Raw genomic sequence first — 19,404 nt, forward strand, 5'->3', positions numbered from 1 at the left:
TATGACAACGGCCTTTTTCTAACTTACAAAAAGAAATGTACGCAAGGCGGCGCCTTGAAGTTTCCTCCCGCGGTGCGAGTAACCAGCGAAATGAACAAGAGATGGCAGCGCCGGCGCTTGCGTCGCTCTAGTGGATATCTCTGGCGCGCGCAACGCTATCGGTGATATTCGGCCGTTTCTAAGCCAGCCGAGTCGGGCTGAGTCACTTGCGTTTCACGAAATAGCGATAACGTGGCCTAGAACGTGCGCGCATCACCACTGGTAGTTCGCGTATGTTGTCTCAAGAAAGAAAACAAGCGCGTTGGCACGAACATGCGATGACTCATTCCATTTTCCAGGGACACGCATCCGAGCTACTGAAGCAGACGACGGCTTGTACGCAGCAGACGACGGAAGCGAGAAGCGTTTTCGACAGAATAATCATACGCTTTGAGATAGCTGCTTTATTTTTACTGCGGAGGAAAACTGTTTTGCTTTACCGATAACGCTACATTCAGTGCCTTCATTTCAGTTTCTTAGCCGAAACGTCAAGTTGGCGTCACGTTACGTAAGCAAAACCGGGCCACCAGCGCCATTTTGTTTGCGTCGCGCCTACGTCACGCTCCGAAGAAAATGGCGGAATGTCCAGAATAGCGCCCTCTGTCGCGTCGACGAAAACAAGTTTTGTGCATGCTTTCAGCTTCCTTTCCTTTTTAATTTGCTGAATTTTTAGCCTTTAAATAACAAATGGCTAGTTTTCTTCTTTTTCTTTTTCTCTCTATTTTTTTTTTCGTGTGCGCGGGTGTGTTTCGTGTATATTTGGTTTTGCAGAGCGTCCTTTCGCGCCACTTGTTTTACCACGTGCAACTGTGTGGAACGTTAAACCCTTTAAATAGTAGTCTGGAAGTCGCAAGGCTATTAGCTATTATAGTGTTTTTTTTTCTTGTAGTGATTTTATTGTTTTAATGCTATTCACAGCGTGTTTACAGGAGGTATTCAGAGACCTGGATTGGGAAGAAATGGGGATAAAAGTTAATGGAGAATACCTTAGTAACTTGCGATTCGCTGATGATATTGCCTTGCTTAGTAACTCAGGGGACCAACTGCAATGCATGCTCACTGACCTGGAGAGGCAAAGCAGAAGAGTGGGTCTAAAAATTAATCTGCAGAAAACTAAAGTAATGTTTAACAGTCTCGGAAGAGAACAGCAGTTTACAATAGGCAGCGAGGCACTGGAAGTCGTAAGGGAATACATCTACTTAGGGCAGGTAGTGACTGCGGATCCGGATCATGAGACAGAAATAATCAGAAGAATAAGAATGGGCTGGGGTGCGTTTGGCAGGCATTCTCAGATCATGAACAGCAGGTTGCCATTATCCCTCAAGAGAAAAGTGTATAATAGCTGTGTCTTACCAGTACTCACCTACGGGGCAGAAACCTGGAGGCTTACGAAAAGGGTTCTACTCAAATTGAGGACGACGCAATGAGCTATGGAAAGAAGAATGATAGGTGTAACGTTAAGGGATAAGAAAAGAGCAGATTGGGTCAGGGAACAAACGCGAGTTAATGACATCTTAGTTGAAATCAAGAAAAAGAAATGGGCATGGGCAGGACATGTAATGAGGAGGGAAGATAACCGATGGTCATTAAGGGTTACGGACTGGATTCCAAGGGAAGGGAAGCGTAGCAGGGGACGGCAGAAAGTTAGGTGGGCGGATGAGATTAAGAAATTTGCAGGGACGGCATGGCCACAATTAGTACATGACCGGAGTTGTTGGAGAAATATGGGAGAGGCCTTTGCCCTGCAGTGGGCGTAACCAGGCTGATGATGATGGTGATGATTTTATTGTATGTGCAGTGGTATCGGGAATATTGCTTTGGTAGGACAGTGAGAGTGTGGCCGCGTGGTTGAACACATGCGAACACGTGTCATACCTTAAGTCTGTGCGGCATTTATTGCTTCTAAAACATTGGTGATAATTATTTTGTGGGATTTTAAGGATTTAGCCCTTTGCTAGAAGGCGCGTGCTCTGAAAACTTCGGTGTTTGCATTAGAAAAAGCTAAGACGCGTGGCAAGAAAGACGGTAAAGCGTGCAGTGTGCGGGGGGGGGGGGGGTTCCCTAAAGGTAGACGAGGGGAAGGATGAGAATGGAGAGGAAATTGAGTCAATCGGCAGACATTGTGATGTCGATGCTAGGCTAAAGAATACTGAGAATTTCCAGCATGAAGTTGTGAAACAGGTCGAAGAGGTCAAAAATGAGCTAAATATGGAGCGTGATGCACGGAAGGTAGTGGAAAAAAGACTTCAAGCAGCTGAGGAAACGCTGAACAGGGCAGGGCCGCCATTATGAACGAGAATGGTCGTGACAATGGAACGTAGTCTCCCGACGTGACAAGAGGGGGAGTGTTAGCAAAGCACGTGAAATGCGTGCAACGTGGGAATGGGGTAGCTGGAAAGAGCGGCACATACTTTGAGGCCGCCACATAAAAAAAAAAGCAGCAACGTACTGCGTGCTGCAGGCGCCGTAAGCGACGTGTGACCGCCTTGTTTTTAACATACATGGTAACAAATGTGTGACTAGCTATACTGACAGGCTCAAGGTAATTCACCACAGACGCTGTTTTATTGCGATGGCAATAGACAGTGTCCAAAACCCAACGTATATGACGTCGGACTTGACAAGGGGTCAATGCCCCATGTCAAGTCCGAATTACGTGGGAAAGGATGTAAAGGGAAGCAGGGAGAGGCCTCGGTAGTAGAAGAGAGTTAAAGGGTGATTATCGCCGGCTACTCGCACCTGGCTAGGTGCTCGCAAGCAATTGTGGAAAGGGTGAAAAGTGATATAAGAGTGGCGGTATGGACAACTCCAGGGCGGACACTGGGTTCTGTCATGGAGCGAGCAAAAGCAAAGCTCGTGGAAAATGCCCACGGACGTAACCTTTTCGTAGTAGCAGGTGGGCTAAATGACTTCTTAAACAGAAAAGGAACAGGACTAGTCCTGCGCTTGGCAAAGGGGGTAGATGAACGTTAGCAGTGTGTTCAAAGGGGCTGGTTGGTTCATCATTGCAACAGAACAGAAACAGCGCGATACAGGACGAGCGAGTAAAGAGCGCACGACAGAGCGCTGACTAGCAACCAAATGCTTTATTTGCAGAAGCAGCATATAAAGACATAATTGAAGGTGACATGAGAGAAAAAGAAGGATAAGCATTAGCCATGGAGATAATCATGTTCTTCTGTTGATAGCGTGAGGGACGCAGAACAGACGCATGCGTCGCCACTAGTGAATATGCAAAAGGCCTCAAAGATTTCCCGTGCGCGCTCTTCAGTATATCTTTCAGTTACTTCGCACTTCTTAAAGATCGGGGTGCAACCACACTTGTTACAGCGGGCAGCCAGATGACTGTACGTGTTCCCTTTTAGTGAAGCGGCATGCTCGTACAGGCGTGCATTAATGATAGATACAATTTAACGTCAAATCGGTAACATTTCACATCAAATCACCACTCTCGTATTGGACTAAACGGTAAACAAGTTACCCATTCGCCATCATCACTGCTAATTATCGTCAATGAAAGTAAACAGCATATTAAGCTTCACTAAAATCCATTCTGACAATGCGTGGGATCCGCATATTTTCCGTAGAACGGATCCGCTCGCTGTTCACCGGCCACTGCTGGAGCACACATGCTGAAGCCGTTCTGGCGAATCGCGGCGCAATTTCGGTCAAAAGCAGTAGAAAAAAATGTTTGAAAGATAGACGAATACCAGACAGTTGGCGACAAGGTAAAATGAATTTAATTTATAAAGGTAAGGGGGAGAAAGATAGGATTCACTCGTATAGACCGTTGGCCATTACATCGGTAATATACAGGTTAGCAATACAGGCAATCAAATTAAAGTTGCAAGCATGGGCAGAGAATGATGGCACTTTGGGAGAACTTCACGATGGCTTCAGAATAGGCAGGCGTCTGGATGATAACTTATTTGTTCTTACTCAGTGTACTGAAATATCAAAAGTAGAAAGGACACCGTTATGTGGAGACACCGATTACAGGAGCGTATGATTTCTAGCGCTCGTCCCGTGTTCCTGCTTCGTCCTTGTGTCATTATTGCGCTATGTATCCCAGTTTGTGCGTATGACAACGTAGACTGCAACATTCTGTGGGATATTCTGGAAGGGGAAGGCTTAGGCGACGACTGTCTACAGCTTTTTAGAGAGGTTTACCGAGAAAATGCCGTTTGCGTTGAATGAGAAGGGATAAGGAGCGATGAGCAAGTTGATATAAACAAGGGACAGAGGAGGGGTGCCCTTTATCCCCACTGCTGTTTGTGATGGTGAGGACGGAGAGGGCGCTAGAAGGAAGTAGTATAGGGCTTAATCTCTCATACAAACAGGTGGGTACAGTAGTAAAGCCGCACCCAAGTAACCACGGATATCCGTGGGACGTCCACCATAAGTCCCAACGTCCATCCATCCGGATATCCAACACGGACGTCCGTGGGACGTACAGGAGAAGTCCATATCCTGTTTGGATGTCCGAAGGACATCCCACCGGGATGTCCATGGGACATCCCATTTTGAACGTCCGCTGGCTGTCCATAAATAGGCATGCCCAGGATATACACTAGTGAGTTATATATAAACTAGCATAAATATATTGCCGGAAATTTTAGTTTGTTCATATTATATTTGTTTATTTTTGTTCTCTATCGGACACAGTTCATTCTTTTTTCAAAGCAATATAAATATATTTCCAACTTGATATCAATTCTGCCCACTTTAACATCGCAGTATTAAAATACGATTTTTTTTTTCTATCGGTGGGTCATACAAACAATTTGTAGTTTGCTTTAAAAAAAATGCTTGTGGATGACTAGCAGAATATATAACCGCCCATTTGAAGCCACTTATTCGACCTAGAGCCAAGCACTCAAGTTATCCCTCATTATGAAAAGTTCCTGATCATAGAGTTTTGGTCCTGACCTCCGAACATGTAGGTTCAGGTTTATCATTCAAACAGGAAGTAAAACACGTTGTTGGGCTAGTTGGTGCATTGTATTAAGAAAAAAAACAGCAAAAAAAAAGACGGACACAGGAAACATACACAAGACAGGACTCTTCCAGCCTCTTTCCTGTCTTCTCGTATGTTTCCTGTGTGCGCCTGTTTTTGGCTGGTTTCTTAAAACAGGAAGTTGTCTGCAGTGTTCAATTGTGCATACAATAATATCATTATAGGTAACAAAAACAAATCTCAAAGGCTACGCTTTTGGTGGCTGCGTGCGTTGAAAGCGATTACGAAAGCTATAATGCGTCAGAGCCGCCATGCATTGACAGTAATCTCAAAGGCTATGTTTTTCTGGCGCCGACAGCTTTAGCAGAAACTAAAAACTCGAAAATCAGATACCAAATATTCCCAGAATAAGTAAATATTTCACTGTGTAATAATAGAATATTTTAAAAACCTATTTATGTTTGCGTAGACGCACGTGGAAGTGTTACAACCTTGGCAAAGCAGAACGCTGCAGTCATCCAATCCAATCCAAGCTCTAGCCATCGTCGCCACGCCATTTTTCATTCTGCTATCGTTTTAAGGGCAGCGGAGCAGCGTTTGTCACCTTCCGTGCCTGCCGAAGTCTCCTACTCAGCTACCAAGGTATGACAGCTACATCGATTTCTTTTTTAATTCGTTTGGGTATTGAAATGTGTTTTCTTCACAGGTGCCAGGATGCCTAGACTGCGGGAGAAGCCGCACGCGCGAAAAAGAGCGTCGCTGGAAACAAAGACGATATTCGAGGACTTCGGATCTCGCACCGGCAGCCAGCAGTCAACAGCTCGAGAATTCGCAACTCTAGAACTGTGCAGTGGCGCGCATACCCCGCACGCATGCATTAACATGTGCGTTCGGGCTGTCCCTGCAAACATTTGCACGCCTTGTGATGCTGGTCGCTGCACCGAGGCGACATCGGAAGTTCAGGACGGTGGTTGTGACACTACGCGCACTAAGGACAATGTGCCTTGCTTCCCTGATGGATATACTCTACGTGACGCTTCGGATGGTTCACTTCGCTGTGAGAACGGAACAGGATCCCTTAGGAGAGGTGTACGCACAAGTCAATGCGGGTTTTCTGGTAAGCAGGACCCCGGAGTCTACGTTTGCTTTAGCTACCGCGGACTCTTCATCGGCGCCCTTTGATTCTCCTGGCAAACAGCTTCTCCTGGCTAATGCGCTCATGATCAGAGCTGTAGCCGTCAGTAGCGGCAAGATCGCCTGCTGATCTCTACGAAAATAAAAAGCTCCTTTTAAAAAAGTGAAGAATATATTAGTTGTTTTTATCTACGAGTTTGTTTAATATCGTGAGAATATGGTCACTACGGCCACGGCGGGGACATTGTAAACGAGAGTACGCATTCAATGGCCAAGTGAGTTTTAATAATTGTAAGAACGCACTACGCCACGAGAAAGAGCTATTGTTTAAAGAAAGTGAAGAATATATTGATTGTTCTTCAGTAATAGTTCGTTTAGCCACGTCAGAATGTGGAGACATTGGGAACGAGAGTACGCATTTGACGGCAAGTTGACTTACGAGAACGCACTACGTCGCGAATAACATTTAAGCTGCAATACCATTAAGCATGTCCGTGTGGCACCCCGCGAATGACAAGTTTAAGGCATTAGCCAGTTAATGTCATTTTTTGTGCCCGTGTCGCAGAGTGCTAGTGAAGTGATGTAGTCAAGATTAATTCCTTCATGTCATTTCTGTTGCTTTCGCTGCTTAATAATGCTAATTGATGTGTTTTTGCTCTTTCTTTTTATTCCATGCTGCAAACTCAAATGTCAAAGCAGGGTGGGCAATAAGTATTTTTGTTCTGCTGTTCTCTACCTTGTTGTTGGGCTATTGAAATTGCAAGTTTTCTTCTTTATCCGTGTATTTATTTGTTCTTTTAACAGTACGCATATATCTGCTTATTGGTCTTTTTATGTATATGTATAAGGTGACAATAAACGTTTAATTGTATTTGGAAGTTGGTGTAAGTTCATTTCTCGTTTATTTAAAACAAGAATGCATTCAAGCATTAGACCAATGTAATATATATAATGGTCCGGTGCTTGAATGTGTCCCGGCCACTATTGTCGCTTCAAGGCATGTGTATATCTGGAATATCCCCGGGAAGACACACACACACACACACACACGCACACACACACACACACACATATATATATATATATATGAATAAATATATATATATGAATATATATATTTATATATACATATATATATATATATCCTGAACGTCCCCTGAATGTCCATGCTGGATGTCCGCGTCGGACGTACTACGGATGCCAAAGCAATTACCTTTGGATTTCCCAGGGACGTCCCTCGGACGTACGTCGGACATTCATGGATATCCCACGGACATCCCGAATATCCAGAAAGGACGTCCGTCGGACGTCGCCCGGATATCCGTGGTTACTTGGGCAGCTTCCAGGTTTATTTTATGCGGACGACATTGTGTTGCTAGCTAACAAGCAAAGCGATTTGCAACGTCTGGCTAATATCTGTGGACAGGAGGGCAACAATTTAGGTTTGAAATGTAGTGTCAGAAAATCAGGTGTTATCGTATTCAATGAAAACAGTGAACAGACAGTGGCAATACAGGGCCAGGATATACCTCGGGTAACAGAATATAAATACCTTGGTATATGGATAAACGAAGGCAATGTATATATGGAAACACCGGAAAAAACAATAACAGTTAAGGGGAAAAGAAATGCAGCCATAATGAAGCACAGAGCTATGGGGATACGATAAGTACGAGGTGCTCCGGGGTATGTGGAAAAGTGTAATGGTTCCAAGACTCACTTCTTGAAATGCGGCTGTTTGCTTAAAATCAGGGGTACCACATGCAGACTCGATGGCAACCAAAGGCCAGTGGGACGCCTCGCATTGGGCGCTCACGGGAATACTACAAATGAAGCTGTGCAGGGTGATATGGGCTGGACAAGTTTTGAAGTGAGGGAAGCTCACAGTAAAATTGATTATGAAGAACGACTGAGGACTATGGCAGAAAGTAAATGGGCTGGGAGAGTGTTGAGGTATTTCTACAGGAAAAACATTGATTCACAGTGGAGGAAAATAACTAGGACGCTTACCAGCAAGTATGCGGCCTGTATGGTGAGCAACACAGCAACGAAGAACGACCAATGGAAAGTCAGAGAGGCTGTTCGAGATAATCTAATTTATGATAACTCAAAGGGAGCTCATTACTTTTCGAAGCGAGATCAGGATGCCTTAGAACGCGCGCTTATAAAGCGAGATATAAGAAGTAAGAAGAAGCATGTGCTTCCTGCAGTAAAGCTAGGGGAACGATTGAGCATGTTTTATTAGAATGTGAAGATATTTGCCTAGCGGTCGATTTAGGTACCACTGGCCACCTTGAAGCCCTTGGGTTCAGCGAGAGCAAGGAGAAAGTAAACATGTCCGCAATAGAGATTAGTAAGAGGCGATTGGAAGATGGGTGGAAGTAGGGAAACGACATACAACGGAGGCGTATAAAAACAAAGTTCACAATAGGGGTTCAGAAACGTTGGTTATGGGAATTCATCTTATTGTTTTTTAAACATAGGTAGGGCATTATGCAATATAGTAACAAAGCTTGTGGGCGCAACCCACCATCCCGTTCCAAAGGGGAAGCTCATAGCATTCATCCACCCATCCAACCATGGATTTGGACACTCGAAGTTGCTCGGGGACATGGAGGAAGGAAAACGATCCCAGGTGAAAATATTCAACTGGAATCCAACTGGTTCCAACTGGTATTAACTGGGAACAACTGGTTCCAGTAGGAAACCAACCGGTCCCAGTTACAGGTCAACTGGTCCCAGTTAGAAACCAACTGGGATGAAACTGGTTCCAGTTGGGATCCAACTGGAACCATCTCCAGTTGTACTGGGAGCAAATGGTCCCAGTTGGTATGCAACTGGAACGCAACTGGAACCATTACCAGTTGTACTGGAAGCAAACGGTCCCAGTTGGGATCCAACTGGAACCTGAACCAGCTGTACTGGAAGCAACTGGTTCCATTTGGATTCCAACTGGAACTTTGACCAGTTGTATAGTAGCAACTGGTTAGTAGTTGGGATCTGTACTCGTACAACTGTTAACATAAAAAAGTTGAGTTAAGCGATATGCTGCAACGAGTGCGACATTAGAGATGGGTTTTATCCGACACAAGATTTATTTATATGGATAACTGAATCATGCAGGATCCTCTTGCGTAAATGTGGAGCACATTGCCTTGACACGTACGCGTGCTTTAGTTTCAACGCACTAAATTTGTGAATGTTGGCCCTAGTCTTTAGTTGTCTAATGAGGCATTTTGGTTCGTCTCATGACGTTACCGTTGCGTGCCTGACCGACATCGCGGTGTTATGGTAATGTTGCACCAACTTTGTGCAGCTGACGTCGTTGCCTAGCTAAGCGCTAGTGAGCTGTATGGCATTTGGTGGAAACAACTGGTGTTTGCAGCACGGCGATATTACTTCCCTACGACAAAAAAAGAGAGAAAAAGGAAAAGAAAATGCTGAGCAGCGCATAGAGCTACACAACGCACGCTTACTACGCGTCCATGGCTAGTCTAGTACAGTCTTCCACACGGTGAAAGAATATTATGATGCTTACACCGACAGTGCTCTACCATGACTAGCCACTGTACCATGACCACAACAACCGCCATTTTGAAAAAAAAAGAAACATTAGTTGCGTATCTTCTCATGATCGGCTGAAACCTCTATGGCTCAAACAATAATAATGATATAGCAATAAATTTAAATTATGTCAAATAAAAGTGAAATAAAATTCTTACCTCACATAGATAGCGTAATATTTATTAATAGCGAGAAACTTCATCACAAATACGAAACTGTGTAAACGTGCGGCGTAGTTCGGCAGCCATATTAACAGCAAGCTATTCGAGCGAGACATGGAGCGAGGCGTGCGCAGCTGAAAAGATTTTTCTAGAGGAACCTGTGGTGTCATTGCCTGTGTAACCTCATTTAAGTAGTATTAGTGTTGGACATTTTCACCTTTGGAAGACGGCATGATTACAGGCCAACGGATGACACCTGTTTTAACACCGACTACGCGGTTTTGTGGACCCATCGTGTTTGGATTGACGTGCGCACTTTTCCCTGCTCTTGATTCTGCCATTTGGAGGTAATTATATATTGAACTTATTTATGTTTCGAGTGCAAGTGGTTCTTTATCACAAAGGTGTCAATACTGCAGCACATTGTCGTTGACTCGAGTGTTCTACTACGTGACGTTTGTACACATCAATGCTTGCGAGCTTGGTGCTTGTTTTTGAGCCCCATTATCTGCGAGTCAGACGCGTCGGTTTTTTTTTTTCACGTAACTTGCCGAAGGTTCCGGCGTAAACGATGGTGCCCGCATTACTTCCAGAAAGTACTACACAGTTCGTGTCGCGCATACAATCTGATTACTCTAGGTTCAGCGATAACATATATACACAACAAAATAGTCAACGATAGCATTCGAGTAAGCTACAGCCATGCAGGTGCGTCTTGTGCAGAGCGATAAACTTAAGTGGCCAGTGGGTGAGTGCAGTTACCGAGAAAAGTTCACGTGTCAATACGAACCAGTGTCGTGCAAGACTTGTGCTTTGAATAGCACACAGAAGTATCTGTAGCTCTGCCTATAACGTGTAGCAGAAGTGCATACACTACTGATACGTATGTCTGTATGATGTATAAGTAGAATTGCTTGTACGAAGTGGTTGCCTTTTTACTGAATGCATATAAATATTTCTTTCAGATGGTGATGTGCAAGAGTTACGAAATGTGTAAACGTGTGCAAGGTCATCAAGGGAGCATTCAAGATGTTTCATCGCTAAACACAAGCTCAAGTGTCCCAATAAATGTCCAATTTCAACACCAAGCTGCTTCGGCTGCATAAAGTTCACTGAATCGTCTGGTTCTTTGCGACACGCGATGGCAACCACAAAAAGCATACAAGCTATGGCCAGCTTGAATCCCACTTGTGTGTAAACGTTTACCAGTGGTTCCTGCTGGCCATGGCTCACTACCTCTATTGCACAATCGATGCCAGTTGCAATAGGAACTGGAACCTGTTCCGATGTGGACCAACTGGGACCAGTTGCAAAGGGGCCAACTGGGACCAGTTGCAATGCGAATCAACTGGGACCAGTTGCAATGGGGACCAACTGGGACCAGTTGCAATGGGGACCAACTGGGACCAGTTGCAATGGGGATCAACTGGGACCAGTTGCAATGGGGATCAACTGGGACCAGTTGCAATGGGGACCAACTGGGAATTGTTCCATAAACCAGTTGAACTGGAACCAGTTGCATTCCCAGTTGGAAATTTTCACCTGGGATGGGAGGTAGCGTACCGCAACGCGATTGAAACCAAATCTGGTGGCCCAACACGTGATCACACGTCAAAGTGCGCGGTTTGTTTTAGCGTTCCCGCTCTGCAGCCATGGCAGGGCAGCTGAACAAGCGCCACCGAATAAAAGCTACTGGCATAGTTACTGGGAACCAAACGTCTCACTCTCCTATCACGCCCTACACCAACTTCGTCTGCCTCTTTGACACCGCACGCCAACTAATATCGCATGCAGTCAGAAATAAGCACCCTGACAATCGTGTCACTGCCGGCCATGTGCTGCCGGCATTCCACCCCGACCGCTACCAAAACTAAGACTGTTACGAGCCGATAGGCCCCTATTGCTCCGTCTCCGCATTGGCTGTGTCAGAACTACAGAGCGGATCTCTCGCCATTCAGGCACTGTCACTTCCGTCTGCCAGAATTGCACTGCTGGAGTTGACAAAACACTCATTCACATCCTCCTCGACTGCGCTGCTTACAGCTGAGCTCGTGAAACACTAATCGCCTCGTACCGACGCCTAGGGCTCCCCACAGCCCGTCCTGAGGATTTTCTTTTCCCTAGGGGTTTTTCATGTTTACTCAAAAGAGTCTTTGCTGCTATAATTGGGTTCCTTGAATCCTCTAACCTTTACACGCGGCTATAAACCCCGTTTCATGCTTTGTTTTCTTGTTTTTCGTGGCCTTACGCTCGACCTCCTCCTTCCTTACTTCTCTTCACTCTTTTTATTCCCCTTCCCCGTGCAGTACTGTTGAGGTGACCTCCTAAGCGAGAGACAGTTACGTACTGCACTTATATTTTCTTTTTCCCAATTTCAAGGTCACTTAGTAGTAGTAACGTCTCATCAAATCTCTATTCTTCTCCGTGATCTTGACGCAAAAGGTCGCGTGTTGGGCCACTACTGTGGCTTCACGGATCGTTTGCTTGCCAAGGCTGGCTGCGTGACGTAATGTTCCCTCCTATTTTTTCCTTCCTTCATGCTCGGAGATCTCGACGCGCGCTCACGGCGCCGTCGCCGCCATACCCCCGCTGAATGGGCTTGTAGAGAAGAAGCTCCGATTCAGGGGGTCGCCCTCCCAAACACCAATATGATCACTGACCCTGTTACGCCATCACCCTACACCTTCAAGATGGCAGTCCTATCCCACACGTCCCTAGTATCCAGGTCCCCGGTCCCGCCATCCCTACCAACGGCTCCAACGCCCTTGGCTCTCAACAAGATCTGTGCCCAATCTCAAAACACCCTACGCCTTCTTAAACGTATCTCTAACCGACGAGGGGGGCTCAAAGAAGAAAGCCTTCTCCGCCTCGTGCAGTCCTTTGTCATATGTCAAATTAAGCTACGTTGCTGCGTACCTCAACTGGTACCGGGCTGAGAAAAAAAAGCTCGACACCCTCATACGAGGGGTCTTTAAGCAAGCACATGACCTCCCGCATTATAAGAGCACTTAACCCTTCAACCAACTGGGAGTTCACAACACTCTTGCCGAACTCATTGAAGCCCAACAACGCTCTCAGCTTAAACGGCTCACCCTTACTGAAACGGGACGCTTTACAACAACAACAGGGCCCCAAACAATCGATCCCGACTGACATCCGTAGTTGGATCTGCACAGACCCTATCCCTAGAAACATGCACCCTGAATACAACAGGGCCCGGCGCCAAGCTCGTGCCGGAGCTATCATAAAAGCCCTTGCTCGCGTACCTGGCGTCACATTTGTTGATGCAGCCCAATATTCCCATGGCACACGATTTGTGGTCGTCGCCACATGCGATGGAGTCCTGCACCACGCCTCCAGCGTCACTACCCCCACTGCCGAGACGGCTGAAGAAGTGGTCATCGCCCTGGCCACTCTAGATCCCACCTGTCGCACCATCGTGTGTGACTCTCGCTCAGCCGTCACTAACTTCAGCAAAGGCCGTATTTCTCCCCAAGCTCTTCGCATCCTCTGCCAGGCACCACACTCTAAAGACAGCATGATCTCCCTGACATGGATCCCGGCCCATGCGGGCCCTGTCCACTCACACCTCCCCAGTCTCAACGAGGTCACCCACTCCATTGCGCGAGTCCTAGTCAACCGCGCCGGAGTCATTGGAGACGAGTTGGACACCAGGAACAATCTGACCACTTATAACGACCTCGTTAAGGCCTTTTACCTCAGTCACTAACGCTCCGCTTCACCCCAAGTTCAGCTGGGCGCAGGCTACCACCCTGCGTCTGCTACAAACAAACACGTGCCCTTCACCTGCCCGCCTCCATCTTATATTCCCAGACGTTTACACTAGCCGCAACTGCCGGTGCTGTGGCATTCACCCAGCTACGCTTCCGCATATGCTGTGGGAGTGCCCAGCACAGTACACGCACATTAACACCACGACCCTTTCGTCGAGGCAGCACGAGGCTCTGCGGAGCTCCGCCCTCGACGATCAAACCTGGGCGACCCAGCACGCCCGTGAGGCAGCGGCGAGGCAAGCCCTCGACGTCCCCTCATGGGAGGTTTAGGCGCGGCCATCATAAAGTGCTGGTTCTACAATAAAAGTTTATTCCCCCCTCCTCTCCCCACCTGAAGAGAAAGCGCATCGAGCCTCGACCCGGTATTTCTCCATGCTGCATTCTCACTCCAGCATGGAGGAGTGAAGTGTTCTGCGTTGTTCAAAAAAAAAAAAAGAATATGCGAATTCCGCGCACTGTGGGAGTCGATGTAAGGGAAGCTTTGTGTGCTGTTTGCTTTGACGGTGATGTTGGCGGCGAATGTGTAATTTCTTCAGCGTTTATGTCCAATACGAGAGGGGTGAGTTGATTTAAAGGGCCCCTGAAACGGTTCGGACAAATTTTGTAGGCGCGTAGGGTACAGCTTAAGCAGAATATTCGCACCACAATTTAAGTGAAGCGTTACGTATTAATGGAGCTGCAAGCGATTAGAAGTTACCCTCCTCCCTAGCTATGCTTTTCCTCCTCAACTCGCTCGCCGAGCGAGCGGCGCTAAGCTCCGCCTTCACTGGTTCAGCGTCACGATGCGACGTCACATCGCTCACTTCCGGTTGTTTAGGAGCACGCCCCCTCCCGCGCGAGACCTCTCCGCTAGCCGCTTGGCCGTCGACCGAGAGCTATCGAAGCAGCGTGCGTTGCGAGCATTCTGTCGTAGCGCCGAACGTGTCCGGTACTCCGCTAAAAACAGGCAAGCTGGTCATTTCGGCAAATGACTGCAGGCATAAACTCAAGCTGATGAAAGAACTTTAGCGAAGACGTACGTGAGCAGCCTGATCGGTCTGCACGGTCCAGACACTTGCTGGCGCAGCGCTTAACCAGTCAAACAAAGCGCTAATATTGCTCTAACCAAGTGTAAAGCATTTTAAACATTTATAAATCAACGTGTTGATGATTACACTCCTGCGAAAAATACACACCAGCAGCAAAGAATACACTTCGTTGCTGCTACTGTGTATGGTTGAGCTCTGTGCCACCAGGTGGCTGCACCGTGCAGACCGTTCACATTTGCCCTTCTGCTCATCTCGTGGCTCATCCCGGCACAGTCAAGCGGCCAGACCCTGTCCCCTTGCGCTTGCGTTTGCCCTAATACTGGACTCGCGGTTTGCAGGTCGCTAGGTTTGCAGTCCACAAGGCAACAAAGTCGAATCATAGTGCTCGCGAAAAGACTGAGACCGACTCTGACCGCGGAGCTCTCGTCAAAATGGAGTACGTTGTAACACAAGCAGACGACACTTGCTGTGTGCCGGAAGTGCTGAAGTGTACTAAAAAACTATTCTTGTGTATTCTCTTTAAGTTATTTTCTTTTTACAAAAACAAAGTAACTAACATTCCAACTATTACGAGCATCATTTGTTCACCATAAAGTTGGAAAAATTATCGACCACGCGCCCTGGTCAGCCAATCAGATAGCTCGCCCATGTGACGTAATATGGGTTATTTGCATCATATGGGTAGGGTGTCTAGATAGGGAAGGTGTGATGACCGCGGCGCCCTTCCCATAGAGAGGGGTGATCCCCTTGCGCGTGACTGCCGCTAGGGCAATACAGAGCGCTGCGGCCCGGGGCGCCGTGTGCATTTCCGCGGAGACTGCGCAGAGAAGGCAGCGAGTCCGGCTAGACAGCGCCTGGGCGCCGGATGTTCACGGTGTGTTTTGCTGCAGATTGTTGCGTGTGCTGCTTATTTATAACTGCTGTGGGCTGACGAAGATGCCTTCAACTTCAAAGAAAAATACTCAGAGGTGGTGCTTCGTGCCAGGGTGCGATTCCGGTTATAAATCTTGTTCGGAAAAAGTGTCCCTTTTCCGTGCGCCGACTTGCCAAGAACTGTTTTTGAAGTGGGCGCATGCCATTCCAAGGGCCGACAAACCGCTACGTGTTTCAATACATTCCCCAAAGGCCCTCCTGAAGTACTTAACCAAAAAGGTCGGCTTCAGATACCTGATGACGTCGCACCTGAGCCAAGACTGCCTTGAGCGCTCGTTTGGGATAGTACGGCAGGCAAGTGGTGCACATGATCACCCCACCCCGGCTCAGTTCATCCTTGTCATCAGGTACTTGTATATCTTTGGCTGTAAAAATAATTTTGCTGAACAGCTTCCTGTAATTTCAACATTTGCAGGTGCTTGAGCTTTTACAGTCTTGCAAAGAGCCCTAGAGGTGGAAGAGTGTCGCCAGGACTTCTGGACTCCCTTCTTTCTGCGGAAGAGGCACTCCTGGAAAATCAGAAACAAGATGATGTATTACCCATGGAGGCTGTTGAAGTGGCCGTGGACCATGTGGACTATGTTGAAAAACGAAGCGATGCTCGCTTGGTATACTACATTGCAGGCTAAGTGGCCAGGAAGCGTGTGCTCTCAACTAGCTGTGCAGCATGCAGGGATGCCTGCCTTGTGCCGAGGGACTGTGTCCCAAAAGAACTCCCAGCTGATGCCTCCAAAGAGCGGGACTTGGGTGGGCTTCTCTACCCGTCGGAGTCATTGTATCGTCTGATTCAAGCTCTTGAAAGCAGGCTAACACATGAATTTAGCAGAAAGCGTCTGCATTCTAGAGCTGCCTTCAGCATACTCAAGAAAGCGAGTACAAATGTGCCACAAATTGGTTGTGTGGAGCATTGCCTGGCACTTACAGAATCGGTGGTCAGGTTTTTCTGCCTTACCAGAATCCACTTTCATTTGAAGAGCCTCAACCAGGAAATGGATGAGAAAAAAGGCAAAAGAACGAAGCCTTGCCTGATGTGAAACAAGCAGCAGAATTGGAAGTACATTCTGCTGTATGCAATAAAGTTTGCTCGTCCAGAAACATGTTGCTTTTGTTTATCTGGTTTTTGAATTGCAGTGAGAATGAAATGACTCCAGGACGTTGCACTACAAGGTATGTAATGGTTTAATGCTGATTTGGCAGGTGTAAACGAACTTAAACGCTTTCGTACGTAATAACGCCCACAACTAAAAAAAAAAAAACGGGTGGCGAAAATGAACATTCCGGGGGATCCTAGCAGTTATCGCGTTGACCTCGGAGAAGAATACGATTGCATATAAATCGCGCAAACAGCATTCTACGATAGATAAGCTCCCCGCTGATTTGGTGGCTTTAATAAGTAATTTCTAAAATGCGTGCTCGCTTTCTGCCAGCAGAAAACTCGGTTGTGTTACCCCGTATTCGAAAACCGCATGATAACCGTAGCGCAATACCATCTTTGCGATGTCTAAGGGACTGCAGTATCAGCTAAAATTTCTAAAACTCAGTCAAATGCGTTTCCACTACAGCATTCCCTCTAAATACGCAGCGGACGGCCGCGCGTGCTGACGGCGCCCCTGACAGCAGCGCCGCCCCGCGGCATTCACGCGAACGGGGGTCAGGTTTTCCTGGCCGGTCATCACACCTCCCCTATCTAGACACCATAATATGGGTAGGGGCGGCTTAAAATTCCGCCGAGCAGTGCGCTGCGATCGGCAGCGATGGGTATTTTTAAAACCTTATAATAAATTACACGCTTTACGCAGAGCACTTAGATGCATCAATTAATGATCAGAAGAACCTACTCTAACGACTCAGTACGTTTGTAGAAAATCGCCAAAATCGTTTCAGGGTCCCTTTATGCGTTACCTTGTGTGTACCAGTGCAGTATTTCTGCGTAGTCCACAGAACACACAGAGAGACGTGTTTGCTTTAGGCGCTATTGTGCGTCACTGTTTGTAATCTCTGAGAGAGTTGAGCATTATCATTGCCTCACATGGCACATCGCATCGTGGCAGCAGCGGTCTGCACTACGTTTCGCTGCGTAGCGAAGACACTTCCTGTTCCCCGCGACGCTTCTTTCGGGCCTTGGTGTCCTCGACGCTGAGCGCACGTTTTGGAACCATTTTGCTGGCGCGTGTGTATATGCTCCTTCTGCATACGTGGCCAGCACGCTGTTGAGACGCCAGCTCCAAGCGCGCTCTTCAGGTTATGGGCGATCGTAATGCTTGCACCATCGCAGCCCAGCACGTGATCTCCACAGCTCAGCACCTGCATTGTTGTCGCATAGGGAAGCAAGCACAACACGTGCCATACAAGCACCTCCTCTATGGGCACACGCGCGAACTGTGAAACAGTGTTTCTGCTTTTTTCTACTTTGCGGCAGCTGCACATTGATGCCGATAACAGTTTGGAGGGCGCTAAGCTTCGCCTTTAAGAGTGGAACGCGATAGCATTCAACGATCCCTGACTGCTTCTCACACTTCCCGGCAACTGGAGCGTATGTGTTTACCGGGAAACGCTGGCCGCGAACGCTATGCTCGAAGCCGGGCTTTTTTAGGCTTTTTGGTGGAAACGCGACCTCTTGCGTGGGCCGCGATGCGACGGAGGCGCGCCCGAGCTGGAGGTGTTGCAAGAAACTGGTCGCGCCGCTCCATGGCCCCCGAGACACCCGCGCGCCGGCGGTTGCAACTGGCGGACGACGCGTCTGCTTGCGAATGGCAGAAACGCTGGAAAAAGGGTAAAAGTACGTCATCACTTGCGGAAATAAGCGCACGCAAGGCGGCGTGCTTAAAAACGCGCGCCGCGAAAGGCGCTTTCGCGGCAAGAATTCTCTGCCGCGCGAGGATGGGCCCCGAACCCATTTTTTCAGTACCTGTACCGATCCTCGCGCTTTTCGATTAAGCGCTTTTCGCGGCGCGTGCTTATTTCCGCGAGGGAGGACGTACCTTAACAGAATTATATCTTCTCGTATAGTCAAATTACAATCCAAGAGCTATCATGTCTGTAGGTTGTGTGTAAGTCATAGTTTACGATTTTTCCAAGTATTTTAGCTTGAGAAATTCAATTAGTTCAGTAAATTCATTGTGTCACATGGAGGGCCTGGGTATGGATGGTTCGAAAATATCACCGAAACGACGTCCGGCGCCGACACCGGATTTTCTGCTACACGATCTGCTTAACTCTGTCGCGTTAAAATTCAAATATGTTCCAGTACTTAGATATATGCGATCCGGGGACCTCCAGTATGACTCGCTTCATAGCGCACAGTGTTGCATTAGAACTTGAAAATCCGTTAAGCAATTAAAAACCGCTGGAAAAGTCGGCGGACAGTGCTGCGAAGCTCTTAATGGCAGGCCACTTCTTGCCCCCCGCAAGATGGCCGCCACCGGCTTCACCCGAGCGCATAGGCCGCCGGCTTCCACTCCAGAAGCACCTTTCCCTTCATAAAGAACCACTTCTCGCCGCTCGCGCTTACCCTCATTGTTCGCCCTCGCAGTTTGCTCGCCCGGTCCAGTGCGCGCGGCTTCACCCATATAGTTAAGCGAGATATTAAAAATATTTGTTGGGTGTTTGGGCATGGAGTTTTACCGTATTTTAGGCTTATTTATTGTGTGCTGTGCTAGGAGTGCTGACTTAACGCTATGAAGCTGTCGGAAGCAGATGATTTTTGTGCTTTGTCGGCAGAGTAACTGCAAGCGCGATTCTGATCAGTCACGCGAGAGCGAGTGAATGGTTATAAGATTCCGAACTGTTATATA

General features: G+C 47.4%; 3 long non-coding RNA genes across 4 annotated transcripts in view; all 3 read left to right on the forward strand.

Annotated features, from left to right (window-relative positions):
- LOC139052438 (uncharacterized) overlaps nt 1–19,404 on the forward strand; it is a 48,505-nt gene that overhangs the window by 26,112 nt on the left and 2,989 nt on the right. The window lies entirely within an intron of this gene.
- Nucleotides 5,567–7,001, forward strand: LOC139056093 (uncharacterized). The gene is made up of 2 exons (XR_011512149.1): nt 5,567–5,638; nt 5,703–7,001. It is a non-coding gene; the product is annotated as an uncharacterized lncRNA (long non-coding RNA).
- Nucleotides 9,403–10,943, forward strand: LOC139056094 (uncharacterized). The gene is made up of 2 exons (XR_011512151.1): nt 9,403–10,202; nt 10,821–10,943. It is a non-coding gene; the product is annotated as an uncharacterized lncRNA (long non-coding RNA).

The sequence above is a fragment of the Dermacentor albipictus genome, chromosome 1 (genome assembly GCF_038994185.2).
Source record: "Dermacentor albipictus isolate Rhodes 1998 colony chromosome 1, USDA_Dalb.pri_finalv2, whole genome shotgun sequence".
Lineage (NCBI taxonomy): Eukaryota > Metazoa > Arthropoda > Arachnida > Ixodida > Ixodidae > Dermacentor > Dermacentor albipictus.